General features: G+C 35.5%; 1 protein-coding gene across 19 annotated transcripts in view; it reads left to right on the forward strand.

The window, feature by feature from the left end:
* LOC118267743 (spectrin beta chain) overlaps positions 1 to 18751 on the forward strand; it is a 48840-nt gene that overhangs the window by 359 nt on the left and 29730 nt on the right. The window contains exon 1 of one of the 19 annotated variants that reach the window (XM_050694020.1): positions 3905 to 4067. The exons of 16 other annotated variants lie outside the window; for them this stretch is intronic. The gene's annotated coding sequence lies outside the window, so the exon portion shown is untranslated. Of the gene's footprint in view, positions 1 to 3904; positions 4068 to 17425; positions 17564 to 18751 lie in introns of those variants that run through there. 2 more of the 19 variants (XM_050694030.1, XM_050694022.1) reach the window with 2 other exon arrangements.

Below are 18751 nucleotides of genomic sequence, written 5' to 3' on the forward strand. Positions count from 1 at the left end.
GTCGATGTCATCACAAGCTCGAATTTTGGATTGGTCTGTGCACTTTGCTCTTCGTTTTCGTATAGTAACTACTTTCTGTACTCACCCAAATTATCTATGCAGGCGATTGATTGCTAATAAATGTAATAGACTCTATTAATTTGAAAATTTGGGTCTGGGTGCCTTTCTCTAATTGCTTTCAATTGGCTTAAGTAGTACTTCGTTCCCGGTATCTTGTTTCATTTGGGTAACGCCTTGAATGAGTCGCCGCCTGTGCCCGCCAAGCCAAAGCCGCTAGAGTAAGTACCTACTTACTTAAAGGAAAGGGTACTTTAAATCAACCAATTGTCTTAAGAATTATACAAAACTAGAATCAAGCAGCAAAATTACTTCTAATTCTAATTAGATTTCCTCAAATTCTCATGCCTATTATTCTTACATTATCAACATCTTTCTCTTGATGTTATTTTCACATAGTTCATGTTGATAGAAAAAATCTGTAGTTAAATAAGGTACCTATTTAATAAATTGACAATATTATCTTGGAGAATTAAAATGTTTTATACAAAGCTTGGGCAGGTACATTTATATCTTATCTAAATGAAGTCCGTAGATTTATTTAAGTAATTTTGGTATACCTAATTATTATAGTTGTTTGCATTTTTATTTAATTCCAATTACAATAAAAACCGTGTAAATAGCTTGAATGAGTACTTCTGTAATTTGAAATATATGTGATTTAAAAAAAAGGACTTATTGAATACATAAAAATTGTACTGGTTTAAGTATTCTAATATATTTATTAGAAATTGCAATGGTAAAAGATGTTAATGTCTTATTTGCAGTAATTTAGTACCTCACACAAGTAAGATTGATAAATCCCAAAAAAATACTGGTTTTTTAGTTAATTGAGTGACACAAGCACTGAAAAAATTGTACTATCTCAAAATCCTGAATTCCAATGCTTACCTCATAAAAATAAATTAATTAGATTGATTGACTACAGACAGATATCTTGTATACCTACTTTACCAAAGTCACCTTAAATACTTGGAAGTTATTTGTTATTTAACGGAGACAACTTTAAACAATTATATAATAAATAAATAAGTACTTTCTAATTACATAATCATGGTTGGTAATTATTATAAAATCGGTTTGTAAACAGGTGTAGTCTCGGAGTAATTATTTATCTTGCTACAGCCATAATGTTATCAGCGTAGCGGTGCAACTAGGGCGTGACTTTGTGTTACTAAGCATTGAAACACTTCTTATTGAGGATTCTGTTTGTGTTAGATCGCTACTCATTGTGAATTATGTTTGATTTTCTCTTTAAAACAAGTATTATTAAGGATATTGTTGTATAATCCTAGATATAATAGCATAGTGTTGCAAATCATGTTGTAATTTACAAATATTTATCAATTATGTATCTAACATGTCTAAAGATCTATCTTTAGATAATTTACCTAAGTATTTAAAATACAAAATTGCTGTGTCTTAAAATTAGCAGATTTTATTTTGTATATTCAATTTTGTACAATAATTAAGATACAAAATAAACAAATTATGTATGTATTTCTGATGATTCAACAAATCATTGTGTTACATATTAATGCAGCATAATTACTATTCAACTGTGACTAATTTCTTCAACAATCTTTGGTTAAATTGTTTTTGTATAATGTAAGAACTTGGCATTTTCCTTCTGCAATCTGTGACCTATAACATAAACTAATGTAAAAAACCTTCATAAAACTGACAATGTTGCTCATTAAGAATATAATATATTTGTAAGCAATAATTATTAGTTACCTATTTTAAAATAAGCGTCCATTGTGTTATTCTCAAGGTCGTAAGGAGCAATTATAGGTGTATGCTAAGATTGCTCAGTAAATATTACCTTGTAATTCATTGCTCATCATCTGCAAAAATATCAAACAGCATTTTTAGTCACATGAGCTCAGTTGTTTGTGAGCGTAGGATACAAGCAATGATGAGTCTGTTCTATGAAGGGAGCGGAATGCCTTAGGCTATGTGTGATTCAACAGGACTTCAAAGCATTGCCTTTGGTTGATGAAAAGGAACATTATTTTCTGTGATCCTTCCTACAATTTATGAGAGCTTTTTACGATAGTCTTATTCAAATAGCAAATTATTTAGCTTATGAATATGTATAATAAAAATGCCATTGTGAAAGTGGCTAAGAAAATACATGTTAAGAAATCCCTGTTCAGTTACTGAAGGTTTTGTCTGTAACTGAGAGTAAATTCTATTTAAAATATTCTTTTCATATTCATAACAAAAATACTGTGCCCTATTTTGGTACATACAAGAATTCATTACAATTTTAAATTTCATGTTTTTTTTTACCTGACTATGGTAAAGCAAAAATTGTATAAATAAGCATTTTTATTACCTTTTTAATTTATTGTTGTAAGTATTTTAGTATTAACACAATCTAAATACATTTTACACCTAATTTTTAGATTGTAAAACAATCATAATGTAACGCAACATGTTTGATAAACAATCAACTGATAGTTTGATACATCTGTTGGGAAATGTCTGTCCTTGCAACCAGATGTTATGTGTAAAGTGCATTTATGTGTTTAGTGGAATTTTTCAACAAGATCCAGTTAGATGATATGTTAAATGTGGAATAATTGAGAGTCTTTAATATTTTCAACGCTAATTACGCAATCGGGGCAATATATGGACTATATTCGCAGGATTTGATTACCTACAATCCGTTTCGTTAGCAGTCCTCAAGATTAATGTTTTTAAAAACCATAAAAATACTTTGTGCAGTCCAGTAATCGAACTTATGCTCGGTAGTCGCAATTGTAACTAACTATTTTAAACTGCAAGGAGGCAGTTAAATCACAGGTGAACCACAAAAAAACGGGATTATTAAACTGCCCAACCATAAGCTTTAATTTCCAAAAATATCAGATTACATCAATAATTGCACCAGCTGCACCTTATCCAGTTTCTAATGTTGATATCCGAGTTTTCATGCAAACGTGACTGCACCAGTTTTCAGTAAAGGCACGTCGTTTAACTCCTCAGTTACATCAGCATCAACATTGTAGTAATATTGTATCACAAAATGTTACAATGCCATTCACATCGTTTGTGTGAGATATACCCGTTTTCAATGTAAACTTGTGTTGATACTTTTTGGCTTCTCAAATGCAGTGAGCATGAATGGGCTTTTGTAGTTACGATTAATGAAAAAAAAATCGTAAGTAAGATTAACTATGTAGGTAGATTTGGCTTCATTAGGTTTTTTCTCGACTAACATGCTAAAACGCGTTAAAAACTGGTAAACAGTCCTATAATTTTTCAGCCGAAAATAAAATTTTATAGGCCAGTAGCACCGTATTGATTCAACGACTTGTCCCGGATATCTGACCTTTCATCAAAACACGACGATTCAAGTACAAGGATTTCTTATTCCACCTAATTAATCTCTATTCTCCTCGCCTGCAAATCCGTCCCTTAATTTCTATAAGAAATTTCCTGTGTTGGCATCTACAGGGGGTAACGGGGTTTGCGTGGCGCGTCCCACAAGGTCGGTCTGCCTCTTTCAGAGAGGGAGGGGTGATCCAGTGTTTCCATCTTTTTGACACAGATTCACCCGAAAACTTGGGTTAAGAAAACATACTAAGTTTTGTTGCCTACACCAAAACTAAAATCCAACAAGATTAGATCATTCAAAATGTTTTCAATTTTCTAAATTCACATCAGTTATAAATTGAAATTCGCGCTTTAAGAAAGTATTTGCCTTTATAAAAAGTCAATTTGATTCCCCGTTATAAATGCTGTATTACACAGGGGTGGTGAACTAGAGGGGTGGGGCGTGCGTGCACTAGGGATATACGGCCCGCCGGCGCCAGGAGTTGGATCGATATTCCGGCCCACAGCTCACTCCGCCGAGTTTGAGTCGCGACGCGCTTGTGTGCTGTGCGGTCCCCAAGTTCTGTGCTCGTGTGTTCGTACTTTGAGAGATTAATAGAACCAGTGTTGTGGATTTATACGTTTAGATTAACGTACGGAGATGAGATAGTCCTCGCTACTTATCGGTATGTGTATTTGCAAATTTAATGAATGAGGCCACCGTTCCATTTAGGGTTACAGGTTTCCGGTGTTTAGTGTCTGTGATACTTGTTGGTAGATCAATAGTGCGTTTCACCTACTGATGTCACCAGTGTTTGAGGATGTTGGTTCACAACAAGATTAAAACACATTTCCAGCTTAATCTGCAGACATCAGTGTCCATTTTTTTTATCGGCAACCCGAAAAGATGTGTATCGATGACTGATTATAATTTCTGTAAGCGAATATTAGTCTGATTACGAAATCAAAAAAATATTTACGTGAAATGTGTTTTAAGAACAGTTTAATGCTAGAAAATGTTTCTACTAAATATATCGATTGAATAAAATGTCAAAATCCAATAATTTCCATCTAAAACTGCTTGTGAGCAACATTAGGAATCATCATTTTAGGTTACAGCTAGATTGCTTATCCGCTTAATAAAATTTCTTGACCTATTTAGTTGTTAGCTCGTCTGGGGAGAGCAAGTATTGTTTGGCTTCATTAAAGTCTCCCACAATGTGCCAATTAGCGGCTCAACCTTTTGCCCTGTGCCTTGATGCATACATTTGAGACGTTGATGTCGTTTTATCTAGACTCCAGACGGAATTCACCGGGTGCGTTCAGAAATCTGTCGTTATTTGCAGAGCGGTTGCGCCCCGCCCCCTGCCGTCATCGAGGTCAGTCGCGCAGACGTACTGAATCAACTGTCCGATACTGGTTCATGTTAGGATTATAATCTACCGTACTGTGTACTAAACTCTACATTTGTTATCATTAATTTACCTGATTTATAATTTGGCAACAATATCATCTTGCTACGCATGTTATCCCATGTGTTTCAACAGTGCTTCTAGGTATAACTATCTGGTACATATCATACTCAGTAAAATTTTTCATGATCTTGAAATAAATCCTTAAAATAACAGAAAAGTCCTTCTAGCACTATTGCAGTCTCAATGTTACATCGTATGATATCATACTTGAGCACATTAATTTATCGTGTTTGTTATGATGTCATTGCTAACTCAAACGATTAGTTAGTTGAGTATGTTTCTGGAGATCTATTTAGTGAAGTAAAATATGATAAAATAGCTAGAGAGAGACAATGCCACGCCCTTTGTTATGTAGCGGCACAAAAATATAGTTTTCCAGAGGTAGTTATTGGCCGCAATGACTCAGTGGACTAGGAATGCTTGCTGTGATAATACAGCACTCATCGCCACTGACTAGTGACTACCTACTGCTAATTAAAAAATAGGTGAGGTCATACCGACCTTATTTAGTGCCCATTCATTAGTGCATAAGTACTGTTTGCATTCTTAATTTTACGTCACATTATATTGATGTTTGGTCGGTCGTCGGTCCACCTGTGGGCGTCGCGTCGGACATCTAAATTTGCACGATGATCGGACATTTCGCCGCAAATTGTATGAATATGCTTTGCAAAAACTACATCTTACGTCCTTCTTTATCATTAGCATTATTTGGTAGAGATATATTTATTTTAATGATAAAGTTTCTGACGTACTTATTTATCAGAAGCAGGCACTTATCTGTTGAAAAAAGTAAAAATGGAGAGAACTATTTGAGCGCATTTTTAACTTTCCGCTTAATTCTTAAGTTAACCTTTTACGCAATTATGTTACGTAAGTTTACTTTACCGGTTTTCAAGGATAAGTAGTTGGTTTGTGTACTTTTCTTTCGTTTGTTTTATCATGTCAAGTGGCGCATACTGTTATCTCCCCCAGTCGGTTAACTATATGACCTTTCAATTGACCCAAAGTGTACCATTTCGGTGACATAACAAGTAGTTATAATTTTTTTTGGGCATGGTATCAATAGCATAAATATGTGGAGTAATTGATCATCAATAGGATTTAATAAAATACTCTTGTATGATTTGAGTCATCATAACTTTTGTTACGACTTTATGAGATTAGTCCAGCTTTCATGTTAAATCTTTAAATTACATTGATCATGATAACAATCTGGATATTTACTAAAGTTATTCTAAGCTTCACTTCTGTTTGTTTACAGGTGAGTCTCGGCCTCTGATGGCATAATAAACCTTGAACGTGACAACAATATTGTGAGTCATTCATTATTCATTAATAATGTCAGTAAATGAGTTAAAATCAGTCGACAAATTAGACCTTACTGATCTGAGTTATGAGCACGATAAATATGTGCTGTACCTTCAAAACCGCTCCTCGAACACAAAGCTACGCTTCTGAGGAATCCAACAGCACTTTTTATAGAAATCTATATTTAGAGAGTTATGGCGAGTACGCACAGAATCGAGCCGTAGAACTACTGGACAAAGGTCTCCGTTAATCAAAGAACACTCGTGAAATACTTAGAACTGATAATATTTTAAGAAGAAAGTCGATGAAACAATTTTAATTTGTAGAAACGTACTCTAAAATTGAATCATTTATAGGAACTTGTCTGGTATTTCCCCTTCGGTCTCATTTTAGTACAACCTATTAATAAATACTACATTACATTCATTCGACTGCAATACAGTTAAGAGATTAAAAATAAAATTCAAGGAAAGCAGCCAAGTCAGCGGTAGACGAAACTTATGAGAAAACAGCAAATTGTATTTACAAATAAACATGGTTACAGAATATCTTTGAAATCTCTTGCTATTGCCACAGCACAGTTGTTAAAACTAATTTCCTTCCATTCACATTTGATTGCATCTCAGCTCAGCCAAAATTACAACGGTTGGAGCGAAGTCTGTGGCCCTTTCACGGTTGAGTACCAAAAGCGTTAATGGTACTAACAAAAGGGGCACGCTTTCTACACGTTCTGTCAACAGTTGCCCATTGTATTTACTTCTTTGTTTATTATTTTTATATTGTTCAGTTAGTCAATATCAGCTACAATAGAATTTTCTTATTTGAATTGTAGTTACCTAGCTCATTCAACTTACCTAGTTCTGAAATTAACAACTTTGCAACTAACTAACATCACCTGATTCGTTGTGCTAATGGTAATATTTCTAACATTTATCATACACCTAGTTTGGAAGCAAGACGTTCACGCAATTGAAAATCGCGTTTAATATTCCGGCAGTAGAGTCCTGAGTCCCGCTCTACCGGGGTCGTCGACCTCGAATCCAGTCCATGTCTTGCACTCGCCGACTCACGTAACAACCGCTTTCTGAACATACGTACACACAACACTAGTACACGTATGTGTTGCATTGCTATCCGAAGAGGTGCGTAAACTTGCCTACCCGTCGAGTTATTCAAGACGATAATTTTCCTCGTTTCTAATTCTTTGAAATCTCCATCGATACAATCCCGTTTTATTACTTACCAAAGTTTCTTGCTTACAACAAAAGGTAATTCTAGACTTCCAAACGGATACATCGAAGAGAAAAGCCCATAAAATCTTACTTCACTGTTGGCGATCAAATAAGTATGGCCGTTTCAAAATTGCCCGCAGAACCGGTCGAAACATGGGTACTCGGAACTGACGGATTGCCAATCAATTCTTGTGCGTTGTCTTGGTAGCTTTGTAATTTTTAAGTTACTAATTTTATCAAAAGTATCTACGTGGCCTTTTTAATTAATTGATAGTTGTTAAAAGAGAGTTGTATCAAATTGCTGTTTGAAGGTTAAAACTGAGTGTATTTTATCAATGGCTACCCCATGCCTGGTTCATTCAAAAAACGTTGAGTAAGTATACTATGTAACTAACAGCATGATAAATACATTGAAATGACATGAAAATTGAATGGACTAGTTGATTCGCCGGAACAATCTGCCGGTTGTTGAACATCAATTTGATGCAATCATGTCGGATTGTTAACCAAGTACTGTTCTACACTCCAGATACATAACGTAACTCTTTATGAATTGGCTGATATGTAATAGTTATATTTAGACCAGGATATTCATGCTAATCCATAGCTACTTCCCAATTGATGAAACATTGGGATAAATATTCAAAAGCAAATCTTAAAAGTAACATTTGGTTTGCTATAAAGTTAAGACCAAAATTTTTCTGTTTGACTTTATAATAACTACTTAACGGTTATGTTGTATTGTTTTGTTTAAAACATGCATTTATTCTGGTTTACATCACTCGTGAAGTCGTGAACATAATTTTAAATATCGCACCAAGCCTCATGGTTTACATACCGAAACAGAGTTTGTTGCTATAACGCAAGCTTTATTTTGTCGAGACAATGGAAGTACTCATTCCGTCCCAGCTTTCAACTTCCTTCTTAGAATTGCAGCAGTCGAGTGAGCTTGACCCACATTGATATTGTCTTTAAAATATGATTTTATCTTGGCCATTAAAAAAGTTAACTTTTTACCAAGTGATTAATTACCATGAACTGAAACTGAAGAAGAGAAAGATATTACGACTATTTAGGTCAAGATGGTATTAAGATGACAATTTTCAGTTAAGGGATAGCATATTTAAGGTGAGTACAGACTACAACATTTACTTGTAACAGAACAACGAGCCGCTCTATGATATGTTCTAGTGTCCTTTTACGAACTAAAATGCTCTGAAAACTGAGCTTTTGCCTGTATTGTACCATTCGTAAGAACGTTACATTACACAGAAATGCTCCAGAAAATGTTGTAGTCTATACTCACTACTTAGAGTCCAAGCTATAAAGTTTACCATCTGAAATGAGGTCATCATAATCAGACAATCTTCATAACACAAAGTATGACGGAGATGCAGCTTTACTAATACTTTCGACAGCTAAAAGATAAAATCGACTTTACTGCTGCTCGTCATTTCCTCAAACATTTCTCTGAACATATTTTCGGATGATGTGTGCCAAGATTAAGCAATTCCTTCGAACATTTGTCAAGAGATGCTGAACTGTTGAATACAGATTTCTCTACCGGTGTATGAAATATTATGGAAAGTGTGTTCACGTGCATTTGTGCAAAGAATTTCATTGCAAAGTCATGGCTTGTGAATAATTCATAGTGCATGATTAACACGAACAAACGGCTACCATACAATGGTTACCTATTTTCTTTTCTCAGAATGGATATAAGTGCCGTTGTAATGATGCGATTGTTTGATTTGGTTGCTTACGGATATTAATTGAGGATAAGTATTAACTATTGCCTTTTTGGTAAAGACGTATGTAACAGTACTTGTAAGTTTTGAAGAATATATAATATTGTAAAACTTGGTCCATTGAGAAGCTCAAAAAGGTGCTAGTGAAACCAAAATGCTAGAAGCAGAAACATTACTATCAATTATTTTAAAACAAATCACAAAAATAACAGTATTGATAGTAGATTAGTAACCATTCGTGTTTTTTCAATACTAGAGTTGCAAAGGTAATTTGATAGTTTATATGATTGGCCCAAAGCACGACCAATCACAATCCATTTGTTAAATTAAAATTAATTGGTCATTAGTATAATTATGTAGATTTCTGTTTCAAATAGACTAATGTCTAATACAAAAATGTCTATCAGATACTGGAACATAGTAAAGTTTTTCTTTCAATGCAATGTAAGAAATCGGACAATCCTAGTACCTACCTACCTATATTCTCTATTATATTATTTGTGCGTTAGAGTATTCTCGTTTTAGCGGGTGTTAAACGTTCATATCCCATTAAATTAGCGAATATAACCCAAGATAACATCGCAACTTGCTGATCCTGCCGTCTGTTTATAATTTTTATGGCCACTGTGAGTTATATTGACCCAAATAGGCGATAGCGTCATCGCACTACCGAGGCTAACCTCTTGCATGTAGGCGTGGCAACTGCACATTGCGCCTTCGTTAAAGAAGAATGTCAAATAATAAGGAACTTAAGGATGTTGTGATAGAGCTCATAATCAAACTTCGAAATCTGTGGCGTATTTAAATAATAAGTTTTCAAATTCACTTCTTTACCGCTAATTTTCTCAGTGGCTGGCTTATTGTTCTATGGTGTAGAGACCGTTCGCGTGTTACATTCGAAGTTGTGGATAAGAGGTAGCGTGCAGTGCATGTGTTGCCATAAAACCGGTCGGTCGCGCACAAACAACAGAGCCGGCCTTCGCCGCAGTTGCCGACGCCCGGGGTGACGTCACCACGCTTATGTCATACTATTACTGCCTATGATTGTATACTGTAGCCAAATTGACCTGCAAAACTTAACAAGTAGATACCTCTGCGAAATATTTTATCGAGAATGATTGTTTCTTTGCCAATAGCAGCTATACAATTGCGTCAAAAATAAATATTATTTCAACCGTCAAACATTTTCATCGGTCCAAAGATGATTCGTTTCTCTACGTGGTCGTAGACTGACGCCACAAGGTTTATTTAGAATAATAGGTAGGCAATCTTGGATAGTCTCATCGGATGCGGTCGTGATACAAATTGATTTACGTCACACATTAACTGGGTCTGTTTACAATACGTATCATTGACGACAGGGCACATAGAAACTATCCACTGTGTTGGTTATCACGTGATTGTAATGGATAGATGAAGCAGTCATTTGAAGTTAGATAATGTGCACCACATTTAGTCAAGAGACAGTGTCATTATTCCGTTCATGTTGTCCGGATATTTATAGGATTATTATTGAAACCGTCAAAGTCTCATAACATATGGCGCCTATAAAATAAACATACGAGAAGATTCATAAAGTTCCTATTGCTCTAGGGAGGATGAAATCTGAATGACGTTGTTATGTAGAATACATTCGAGGTTGGCAACTGACAAATGAGCAGCATCCTACTCTACAAAGTTCAGTGGCGACTCCCACGCACTATACTCATTGACTTCTATCTTACAAGAGGTGATGGTGTAATCATATTACAATTTACTGTGACAAAACTTTGTCATAGTTATAGTAAATTGTAAAATTGGGCATGTTGACCCCATTATGAAGTTTGAGTTTAATATGTGCGTGGTCCAAATCTGTTTCCATGTTATTAACATTAACGCGCTGAGCATAGAACTATGGAACCATCGCGGCCCCGATTCCTCAATTCATCTATAATCTGAAAGACTCTACACACGCGAAATCTATAAATAAGCATCACTAGTGAACGACCGATATACTGCAGATACGTGCTTCCCAAAGTCCGGTCAGTGACGTTTGTGCGTGCGAATTTCCGCGTCAGTCCTCACCCCTGTGTGGGCCATCCCTGTTCCTCGAGGGATCGATATCTAAACCTAACAAATGGCCTGTACTTTTATATGTTTACCACCAACTATCGATTACAACGCTCTAATATGATTGGATCAATTCTTTCTCAACAAACAAAAACTAAATTATTACTTTTCTCTTGTCGAAGACTTTCGATTAGCTCTCTATTTCGAATGATATTCTAATTTCATCACTAAAATTGGCAATCTGATTCACAATTATAAATTCTCTAGTGGAATCTGGTTCAGGTACTATGATTTCGACCGGATATCCTTTTGTTTCTGCTGCGTAGCCATGTTTCGTGTCAGTGATGGTTGTGTTTATTATTTAGAGCATACGCTTGTGGCTGGCTTCAGTGGGGGAACGTTTTCACATGAGGGAGCATTTTGATTACGACAGCTAATTAGCCGTGAGGTCGTGGACGGCCAGGCGTAGAGTTACTAGCGTGGGTTATGCTCGGAACACGTAATGCGTTTTAAATAAGTTCTATAAAGTGAAGCCATTTTGCCGACCTTAATTTTAGCACTATACACATTATAGATGTACTGTCGTTTCGTAAACATGTCTTTACTTATAGGGTCTTACAAGTGGCAAACAACTTTACTTCTAAGGCCAATAAGCAAGCCCCGTCGTTGGCAATTATTGGCTAATGGCTTTTAATCAATTAAGGGTATGGGTAGTACATACTTGATGATTTGGGAGCACCGATGAAAGGTCCCCCATAATGTTATTAATTCGTTGCAAAATATATTTGTACGAATATATTTTATAATTCATTAGTTGTGAGTGTAACTCACGCGACTCGACTTCGGGCGCGGTTCTATATTTGGGTTAATGGATTCGTCCGCGCACCGCTACCAGCATGGGAAGTGCCTGTTAGCTGGTCCGTCCGCTTTACCGGTTCCAGGCTGCATGATCAAGACCTACTTTACCTTTGAGGGATTTTGCAAACCTAACCCAAAAACTTTTGGCTCTTTTCCAACCTACAAAGTCCAATCAGACATGAAATCATGTTTTATCTCAACGAGTTCCCAAATTCGTGTCAGACTGTAGTAGGTACTTGCTCATCGTTTCACCGAATAGGCGATTTCATCTCAAGTCCACTTTTGCTGAGTTAATGGGTCTAAATTTAGAGCAGGCGTGATGTCAGCATACCGAAGCTGGAAATTGTTCCTTTGCTCTATTCGTAATAATAGTTTACTTTAAACATTTATTTTAAGACTGTCTAACAAATTAAGAAAATGACAATTGTGGTGTTTTAACTTCATTGTATTTAAAGACCAGAAAATAACAGTGAACAATTAACCCAGTGGTGAAACAAAAACAGACTAAAGTAACGTCAGAATCAAAACGAAGGTTGATTAAAAAAACAAACAACAGAGTCGAGTCGACAACACTGCGGTTAGAAATGCAGTACAAGAGGCAGGTTGTACGCGATCCGTAGTCGTCCTACTGTGACTGTGGCGGACCGTAAATACATCCGTACATAAAAATTAACAGTTATTCCAAGCTTAATGAAAATAGACTTTATTGTCTTTGAAATAAAAGCGTTCACAATAATTTAACGGGATGGAAATGATAGAAATCGCAACACTTCCTGCGGTTGTAGAATGGGAAATGAAAATGAATGCGCATAATTATGAATGGGTTTCGAATTCGATGAATGGTACGATGTGATGATAGCAATCACTTTTTTGAATCGTCGACCCTTTTCGCAGATTTTTGCCTTTTTGAGGCAAGTGATAATTATATTGCATCTCGCCAAAAGACAAAATTTTGATCTTTATTGTCATGCCGACATGATGATAAATTGGAAACTTTTGATAGGTTATGTTTAATTGCTAAATGGTTTAAATATCCCCAGTCTGGCTAGAGACATTCGCGAAGTAAGTCAGTACAGTTTCTAGTACACTAACGGTATTCTCGTTGTTGCAACGCTTTACATAATATAAGAGTAAACGTGAAGCACAGCATAACACGAGTGTGTAAGTAATTACTGGTAAAATCGCGTGCGATTTCAGTACTTTTTACATTGTAAATACTTCAGCAGTACTCAAGGAAGTCGTAACTCTCTAAGATGTTAGCAGTACTTTATTAGATGTTGCCAGTAGCAAGTTCCGAAGACAATTTAACCGGTAGTAAACTGACTGCTGATGTACCTATTTTACCGTTCGCTGACGTCGTGGTTGTCTCTAATGACAAAGTAATGTAAAATGTAATTAGACATGGAATGGCCATCATACCCGAAACTTATGTCATGCACAATAATGATTTAACATATTTTTAGACAACTTAGAACAGAATGGTAGTCTTTAAGCATTCTATTCTAAACTGACACAGGAATTAGGATATCCGCCGCCCAAAGTGGTCCGTCCACTTATGAATGTATGACGGCACTACGTGTCCCCCTCGCAGTGCAGATTGCGTGTCGTCTAGTCATTTACCAGACGCGGTAAACATTGGGGGAGGGCCGAAGCCAGTACCTGAGTACCTGGACTATTTGTTACTGTCTCAGTGTCTCGACGTTTTAGCACACTCTTTATGACCCCAGATAAGAACTTGACGGAATACTTACTTGAGTTGATGAAAATCCGAGAAAAGGTTTCATATTTGCAAGGTGTAGTATGGCGACTACAATTTTGCAAGGTTAGATTATCGACATTATGCAACGAATTTCAGTAAATTGTGAAGTTATGAAAACTTTATAAACTGAAAAAGTCACTCGGTGTTTAGGTCACCTAATCAAAATACAGCTGCCTAAAAATAGATGGGTGATTTATAGAAGTAATACTTTGTTTCCGAACATAATACGAACCTGTCTTAAAGTGATTAGCTGACATGTGCTATGATTTGATATTAAAGGCTGGGCTAGTGGGCTCAAACGCGCTAAAGTTTAGGCGTGTATACGGTTCAAGGGTAGACAACGCCCTAAATCGAGGTACGGCTAAATATCAAAGGTTAACACAATATAACGTAATAAATTCGTCTTTATGGAGTGATTGATGTTTTGTAATGTTGTTAGGAGACAGAAACGTTTTGTTTGCTTCTTGTTGTTATTTCATTTATTAAATCGCGCTTTATACATATAAAAAATTGCTTCATTTAATATCACGAAAGGATCATTGAATAGTAGCAATTATTTTCCTCGTGAACACCCCATTACGTAGTTCCATGATTGTAATGGCTGGCTATGGTGTGCTATGGTGTATCGACGACGCCATGTCTACTTGCCGAGGTCAACGGCCGCGGCGACTTGCCTATTCGATACACTTGCTTTGTTCGACTTTTGTTACTTCTATGATTCGAGCTAGCTTAATCTAAACTTTATGTAATAATACTAACACACTTTCGTATTACTTCGTGTAACTTAGTTTTATTTGTTCGGTGTATTGGATTAGTTTTGTTTTCAGTTTGTCCTTTGAATAGTCTGCAAATAGTCTTTGAAGCATTACGAAAACAAAAACTTGAAATAAAGTCGTATAGACGAAATATAAATAGAAAAATACTGGAAAAAGAATGTGACACCGAATTTAGATAAATTGATTACTTCCAGATTCTGCGCCAATCGTCGGAATTCAGTTATAACAGTTCGTCAATCATGCATGACACTCGTCTGCTGTATTATATTGGTACAGCTACAGATTTATTCAGTTTGTCTACCCACACATATTTATGTAATAAGGCGAAAGCGTATCAGTAGTGATACTAATGTAAATTAATTCAGAGCCCACGTAATATCAAACAAACACTGACCGTGAAATTATATCTATTCACCTAACCTTGAGTTTTTGTATGAAATACATCCGATCTTCAGTAATCCCTATAGGATTAGCTTGGAAATTACTTGGAGATTGAAGGAGATTATTCTTTCTTTTTTTGGCAATATTTTGTTGGTTTATTTATCTATGCTGATAAAGGAAGTGTTAATCAAGTATGGGAAAATAAAACCCGCCCAACATTTTTCTTGCTTGATTGTATTTTATTTTCATTAGCTGACGTCATGAAATATGAATGTAGAACAGGATGCATCATCTAACTTTTTGTACTAAACATTCTTTACAATGCATTTAGTGGCTTGACAATGGCGTTTGGCGCGCCATCTTGTGATAAGGAGCTGTCTGTCTGGAGTCACGAAAACGGTTACCGTTGATAAAATACATTAGCAAAACCGGTATAATTTGAGCTGAGTTCAAAGTATTGTTTAATGACATTGAAATTCTTTCTAAGGTGAAGCTTGAGACGCTAGAGTATTGATTGGCTAGAATATTACAGCAATATTTAAACATTACACTATTTAAAACGTAAACGAAGTAAGCAATTGACTAAAAGAATTTAAGTTGCCCACCTCTTTAGTCAATTGCTTCAATTAATTGAAGTTTTTCATTAGACCATTCATTAATATTTTATAGTTTTCAATGCATATCACATCTAATCGTCCCTATTAACAGTATGTGGGTAAATAGCGCCATGAGAATGGGTGTTACTTTATAAATAGAATGCTAATTATGTAAATAGGACTTCGTGACGGATCCGCTACGTGATGGAAAGTGCGAAACTCCAAGCAGTTATGTTGTAATGGTATATTGTTATTGATACCCTATGGAACAACTATGTACCATGTTCTCGGAACTATGCAGTACTGTAATTTGATCAGAATGTTTTATTTACACAGAGGCAGTTAGATTTGAAATGAACGGTGTGGTTTATCGTTAATCCTTCTAATCTTATGCTAGTATTCGGATTTTGATCTCTTTTTATTCGACTTTAGCAAGGGTATTATTTACATAACAGTCCTTACGTTTTAAGTTTTTATTCTTCTTCCATATTCTGTTGTCTCCTTTTGTTTGAGCGCGCCTTTAATCTGACTAATTTCGGACGATGATTGTACGTTTGATAAGAGTAGAGTACCTACTTTGTATTTTTTCGTGTCCCAGAATCTTTGCAGATTTCGCAAAAGATATGTCTGGGTACAATTGTGTATTCTCAGTTGTGTTCATAACAAAAACTTGTGTGAATTGTTAACTTTTGTATCAATGTGACGTCTGTCTCGCAATATTCTCACTGGAATACGAGATGATGTAAAAGATCCATTGTTTTAATGATACTTTATTGAGTGTATTGGGAAAATTAGACATGGTAGATTATCCTAATGAGAGATATTGTTTTTATGTGTATTCAATTCTCAGAAAGAGCTTCCAATGTTCAATATCAAATGATCATTCATAAGCTGTTCTACATCATCTACATGAATATTTATATCCTGGCTCATTATGCTTTGTTAAAAGATAAGCCTGTCCTCATGATAATAAGAGGGCCAAGCGTGCGTAATTCATGTGGTCACAGCAACGACATAGATTTCTATTGTGGCTGTCAACTCGAGGGACCTTCGTTAACTGAGCCATTATGCGAGAAGGTCACCCTCAGTGCGCGACTGAATTATACCCGTTTTACCGAATAACGTGAACAAATCATTTACCAAGTTTACGAGTAAAATTCATAACTTACTTAGATTCGATCGGTCGCTTTTTTATAACTTTTAGTTATAGCTCATAATAACGCTTCATTTCATGCTTCATTTCTTGACCATTGAACAGTTCAGCATATCACCACGTTACGTCTGCGTTACACAGCCACCGCTATCAACAATTATGTCGAATAAAAAGTAGAAGCGCTCAAATTATCTTCAATTTGTCAAGGTTAACGTTTAATTGTAACCTCCGTGAGTAATATCATCCACGAGCTATAATTTAAAATGTGTATGAGAAGGCAGTTCGTAAACAAGAAATCTGAATGTGGCGATTCCGCACCGGAGTGTACTTTAATGAGTCATGGAGTTACGCAACCTCACATTATTGATCCTGCTGTGTGTTAACGCTTTTATTTCGAAACTGGTTCTTATGCAAATTCCTCACACGAACGAGTGCTAAGAGAAGTAACTTTGGACATTTAGCTGCAATGTGACAAAATTATTACTGTTTGTCTAATTAACACTGTGTTGTGTCTTAGACAAAATCCTCTTTAAACTCAAATCCTAGTAACTACCTACTTGAATCTTGCTTCGAATTGGTGTTGCAAGTATTTTTATTATAGCACTAATAAAATGGCACATCGACTTGGTTCAGCCACTTAGGTGCGGCTATTAGTCTTGAAAGCAGTTATCTAATCTTATCACTGGCCGGCAACGTGATGTCATTCGGAATAACAAAAATATTATAGAACACTCTGTCTTTGGACTGTGAATGCAATTTTTAAAGTGATTTAATTATTTTTTGTGAAATTGTTCTGTTATTATTATAGTGATCACTTTTACGGTTTTTATTCGGAAAATTCAAGGTAACGTAAAACAATAAATAGGTAATTGCATAAGTTTTGTCTTCTATCGATGGGGAAAGTCGTAAACCACAATTACAATCTTCATGGTTTTAAAATCGAAGAATAATCCAGTACTTTGTTGACATTGAACTAAATGGATTTCTATTACATCGGATACCTTTGAATAAAAATGCAACAAAGTTGAAACGGTCGTCTTTATATATTATTTAAATATAAATGTGACTGACTCACTAGTTACAATTCAAGGTCCATTCGTCTATATTTGGTGTGTATTGTTGATATCATCATTTATGAGATTGGTTCCAAATTTATCGACAGGTACATGCATAATGACTGGACTGCCAGTCTTTAAACATGATGTCAGGTGGTATTGTTGCTATACAATTAAATTAATTAATTAAATTAAATAATATCTAATAATCTTCATTTGTTACGTAGTTCAATATCAATCAGGTGCTATCTCCAACTCCATTGAAGTACTTCAAACGATCCTAGAAGTTAAGTGCTGTTGGAATACTTATGAAGATATTAGTAATCTATACAAGTCCGTAGCCAACATAATGACGATAAGGTCATATTGGCCTTGTGATACAGGGGAATGAAAATACAAAGATACATAATTATAAAACCTGTAACAACTTTGTGGCCCTTTGCCAAGCAGTTGTAGGTTATCGTTAACGCTAAAAAACTAAACAAACGTTTTTCTTATCATCATCGATAAGTCAGGTCAACACACGAATTCCTTTACATTTGTTTCCCTTCCATTGTGTTCCAGATTATCGATCTTGATTAGGAATGCTGAAGTATTGAATTTTCAAGTAACCCCTAATACTGTAGATAGTTAGGAAGCCAAAAAAGGTACAAGTAAATTGATCGCTTGACAAGCGACTCGGTGACCGTTAAAGCAACCCTCTCGCAACGATGATATTGTCACCGGTGCGGTCACTGGATTAGGGTGCGTCGACTGAACTGCTGTGACAGCTATTTTAGGGACGATATTTTTGTTTTTATTCTACCTGTCTTTTTAATGCTCTTTTCCAATAGGTAACTTTGTTAATCCTCGAGAATTGTCGTAGAATAAATAGTTATTAGTCAGTTAAGTGTCCTTATAACATTTTTCATAATTTGTTAAAGCGATTTTGTTGTCATGATGCGGTTATCTTTAGTTTTAAACACACAAATGTTCTT

The sequence above is a fragment of the Spodoptera frugiperda genome, chromosome 6, assembly GCF_023101765.2.
Source record: "Spodoptera frugiperda isolate SF20-4 chromosome 6, AGI-APGP_CSIRO_Sfru_2.0, whole genome shotgun sequence".
NCBI lineage: Eukaryota > Metazoa > Arthropoda > Insecta > Lepidoptera > Noctuidae > Spodoptera > Spodoptera frugiperda.